The sequence below is a fragment of the Montipora capricornis genome, chromosome 11 (assembly GCF_036669925.1).
Source record: "Montipora capricornis isolate CH-2021 chromosome 11, ASM3666992v2, whole genome shotgun sequence".
Lineage (NCBI taxonomy): Eukaryota > Metazoa > Cnidaria > Anthozoa > Scleractinia > Acroporidae > Montipora > Montipora capricornis.
The window spans coordinates 29731273-29736272 of NC_090893.1; the positions used below are offsets into that span (position 1 = coordinate 29731273).

Sequence of the window (5000 nt, forward strand, 5' to 3'; positions counted from 1 at the left end):
CAATTGTTCATCCGTTGATGCTATTGAATGTTAATTCACATGCAAATAGCGTTATTGAAAGTTCGTTCGCGTTATTGAAGTTCATGGAAGTGCTAATGAACGTAGTTTCGACTGTTGACGTAAATGAATGTATCTTTTGCGTAAATGAGCAGCAAAAGGTGTAGTTCCCAGATCACCCATTAAGGTCCAATTTGTTCCGCTTGGGATTAGGAATTCGGAACAATTGGTTCCCTTTTTAACAATAAAGGACCATTTTGTTCCCTATCTTTATAAAAGCACGTTCCCATTTTATCAAAAGGAACACATGTTTAGGAACAATAGTTCCCAAATCATCCATTAAGGACCAATTTGTTCCGCTCGGGATTCGGAACTCGGAACAATTGGTTCCCCTTTTAGCAATGAAGGACCATTTTGTTCCCAAGTAGTATGAAAGCACGTTCCGAATTCATCAAAAGGAACACAAAAAAGAGGAACAATCTGTTCTCGCTTTTCAAGAGGGGACCGTTCCAGAACCAAGAAAAGGAACACCTTTGAAAAACAAAATGCGCTCAAAAACATCGCTAGTTAAAAAGAAAGAAGCCAAAAAGCGACTAAAAGATCACTTTGTGGAACAAAATCGAATGCCGAAATTTTGCAGACGAAATACAACACTCAACTCAAAAAAGGAAACAAAATTGAAATTTGGGAAATGTTATAGATCGTTTCCCTTATTTCTTGGTTCCCTTTTCACTTCGGTCCGCGTTGAACGGACCAATTGAGTGTTTTGAAGAATCGTTAAATCCGCCATTTCCCATTTTGTTCGCCCGGTACACGTTGAAGGAGAATCTCGTGAGACAGTGGTCAACCCTGTCTGGGATCGCCACCGAATTTGAACGCAGGCCCTACAAGAGACAAATAGACAACTTATTTTTATTCGCCATTTACTTGCAGTTAAAGAGAGAAGCGATTCATCGTAAAGTCCCCGGGATATCCGTAAGATCCGGCCAATCCGAACCCTCCCGAGAACTTTTCGGCCAGCTCGCTCAACTCATCTTGCATTGAAATATTCATGAGGTACGACCTGGCCGAAGAGTTTTCCGACCGGGACCGAAATGGCCGGGACTCGAGAACTTTCCGAAAACAAAATCGATATCATCATATCATATAAGCTCTGTAAGACAAAACTAAACTGCAAGTAGATTGTGAATGATCTATTTATAGCCGAAGAGAGAAGTTATGTGATGCAATATTCATAGCATCTCCGCGAAATCCGTGATATCCGCTTTTTCCGACCAAGCTGAGATAATAATCAAGTGTCACGTGGGACGACAGAGCGATACGAATAGCCGTAACATCCGGCCAATCCGAACCCTCCCGAGAACCTTTTTGTCGGAAAAGTCGGATTTATCGGATTTCCCGAAGATGCAACGAATATCTAACGATGTAAAACAACTTACAGTTAAATTGACAAGTTATATGATAAGATATTCATGGCATCTCCGGGAAATCCGTGAAATCTGACTTTTCCGACCCCTTCTGAGATAATAATCAAGTGTCACGTACCGAAATGGCCGGGACTCGAGAATTTTCCGAAGACAAAATCGATATCACATCATACAACCTCTGCAAAACAAGACAAAACTGCAAGTAGATTGTGAATGATCTACTTACAGCCGAAGAGAGAAATTATGTCATGCAATATTCATAGCATCTCCGGGAAATCCGTGATATCGGCCTTTTCCGACCCAGCTGAGATAATAATCAAGTGTCACGTGGGACCACAGAGCGAGACGAATAGCCGTAACATCCGGCCAATCCGAACCCTTCCGAAAACCTTTTTGTCGGAAAAGTCGGAAACCATCAATATCTGGTCAATATCCGGAGAATGGTAACAAGAATAACAATAACCATCAAACGGAAAAGTACTGGACTATTCAAAGGAAAGTTTAAACAGAACATAACTGATAATAATAATAATAATAATAATAATAATAATAATAATATGTTTTGTAAAGATATTGATAATACTTACAGTAGTAAAGAGAAGTAGACTGTTTAAATATTCATATCCCCGTGAAATCCGTCTTTCCCGTCTTCCAGTTTAGGATTAATTCAAGGGGGGACACTTGCAGTGTCACTGATTTTCGGGATGTAATACATCATGCAAAGTGCATACTTATTTGAGAAGGAAAAGACGGATTTCACGGATTTGACGGGGATATGAATATTTAATTCTTTTTACTTCTCCTTACAACTGTAAGTATAATATATAGTATGTATTATAATAAGAAAAGTGATAGTACTTACAGTAGTAAAGAGAAGTAGACTGTTTAAATATTCATATCCCCGTGAAATCCGTCTTTCCCGTCTTCCAGTTTAGGATTAATTCAAGGGCGGACACTTGCAGTGTCACTGATTTTCGGGATGTAATACATCATGCAAAGTGCATACTTATTTGAGAAGGAAAAAGACGGATTTCACGGATTTGACGGGGATATGAATATTTAATTCTTTTTACTTCTCCTTACAACTGTAAGTATAATATATAGTATGTATTATAATAAGAAAAGTGATAGTACTTACAGTAGTAAAGAGAAGTAGACTGTTTAAATATTCATATCCCCGTGAAATCCGTCTTTCCCGTCTTCCAGTTTAGGATTAATTCAAGGGCGGACACTTGCAGTGTCACTGATTTTCGGGATGTAATACATCATGCAAAGTGCATACTTATTTGAGAAGGAAAAAGACGGATTTCACGGATTTGACGGGGATATGAATATTTAATTCTTTTTACTTCTCCTTACAACTGTAAGTATAATATATAGTATGTATTATAATAAGAAAAGTGATAGTACTTACAGTAGTAAAGAGAAGTAGACTGTTTAAATATTCATATCCCCGTGAAATCCGTCTTTCCCGTCTTCCAGTTTAGGATTAATTCAAGGGCGGACACTTGCAGTGTCACTGATTTTCGGGATGTAATACATCATGCAAAGTGCATACTTATTTGAGAAGGAAAAAGACGGATTTCACGGATTTGACGGGGATATGAATATTTAATTCTTTTTACTTCTCCTTACAACTGTAAGTATAATATATAGTATGTATTATAACAATAGTGATAGTACTTACAGCAGTAAAGATAAGCAGAATGTTTAAATATTCATATCCTCGTGAAATCGGTCTGATATCACGGATTTCCCGGACATACTATGAATATTGCATCACATAACTTCTCTCTTCGGCTTTAAGTAGATCATTCACAATCTACTTGCAGTTTTGTCTTGTTTTGTAGAGATTATATGATGTGATATCGATTTTGTCTTCGGAAAATTCTCGATTCCCGGCCATTTCGGTACGTGACACTTGATTATTATCGCAGAAGGGGTCGGAAAAGGCGAATATTATGGATTTCCCGGATATGCTATGAATATTGCATCACATAACTTCTCTCTTCGGCTGTAAGTAGATCATTCATAATCTACTTGCAGTTTTGTTTTGTTTTACAGAGTTTATATGATGTGATGATATCGATTTTGTTTTCGGAAAGTTCTCGAGTCCCGGCCATTTCGGTCGGAAAACTCCTCGGCCAGGTCGTACTTCATGAATATTTCAATGCAAAGTGAGCTGAGGGAGCCGACCGAGAGGTATTCGGTTCGGGTTCGGGTTAGCCGGATCTTATGGCTCTTCGTACAGCTCTTTCGCCTGACATGCCATTTGAATGTTATTTGAAATCAGCCGGAATAGCCGGATTTCCCGGAGATGCTATGAATATTACATCACATAACATCTCTCCTCAACTGTAAGTGGCTTCACACAGGTCTACTTGCATTTTTGTTTTTGTTTCGTTTTGTTTTTGCTTTGTTTGCTAGGGTTATATGTTGTGATTTCGACCGCGTCTCCGGAAAATCCTCGAGTCTCGGCAATTTCGGCCCCTTCCAGAAACTTTGCGGCCAGCACTCTCGTCTCACATTTCACATGCATATTGATGATAAATAGTCTGGTCAAAAGGTCTTTGAAAGGGAACGGAAAATAACCGGATCTCAATATCATACTACAGAACCTCTCCTTTAACTGCAAGTTTACTACATGCATTAAACCCTAAATCGATGACCAGTTTATTCGTCTTCGATTCTCGTCTAGCTCTGTCACTGGAAGGTGCTCCATCGATAACTTCTTGAGAGAGCCCGGAAACGACGGATTATTTGGCTGTTCCGAAATTGTGTTTACATTATTGTATTGTATCGTTTTTCTCTTTCGCCCAAAATGATGCAGATATGTCCAGAAATGCCTCTAATTAGATGCACGCCGTTTTAATAAGCGTCGAATGATGGCCACTTGAAGTAAGGCCTATTTTGTTCTTTTTCGCGTTCTTTTTTTTTTGGTTTGTTTGTTCGATTCTCCGGTTAATGTGAGTGTCTGTTTTGTTTTTGTTTTCGGTCACCGCGCATTTCCCTGGGGTATTTGGATGCCGCCGAGTAAGGTGCATCCGCGACAAATTTCACGTGACGATGCAGTATTGTGAGTGCGAAATGCGTGTGCAACGTGAGGTACAACTCTCTCCGTCGGTCTTGGGCTTCAATTTGCAAGACGCGCGATTCTTGCGATACAGCAATTTCAAGTACGTTTACTTCAATGCATGGAATGTTATTTCAACTTTTAACTGAATGCTAACTAAGAAAATTCCCCTGTTTTTCAGGCATTCCAAACGCAGCATTTTTCTTTAGTGCGATTGCCACACACGAGAGAAAGAAGGAACCCGTCAACGGGCAAAGCGACGACGATTCCGATGAAAATGATACTGCCGAAGAAATGAAAAGTCAAGTACGAAGTCAAGTGGACCGGCTGGTGGGAGGAAACGTGGAAAACACAGAAAAAGTCTTGCACCCCGCGATTTCCTATTGGATCGCTTTAACTACACCCAACGGCGCTCCTGCCAATCCCATAACTGTGCACAGAGCATTACTTGATTGCGGAGTGGCAGTGACCGCAAATCGGGTAAGGAAGCTATTTGTTTGGAA

At 39.8% G+C, this 5000-nt stretch overlaps 1 long non-coding RNA gene across 2 annotated transcripts in view; it reads left to right on the top strand.

Moving 5' to 3' along the window:
• Window positions 1-3425: 3425 nt before the first annotated feature.
• LOC138023932 (uncharacterized) overlaps window positions 3426-5000 on the top strand; it is a 2689-nt gene continuing 1114 nt past the window's right edge. Inside the window, exons 1-2 of one of the 2 annotated variants that reach the window (XR_011126850.1) lie at window positions 3426-3781; window positions 4679-4977. This is a non-coding gene — a long non-coding RNA (uncharacterized lncRNA). Of the gene's footprint in view, window positions 3782-3811; window positions 4601-4678; window positions 4978-5000 lie in introns of those variants that run through there. The other variant, XR_011126849.1, reaches the window with a different exon arrangement.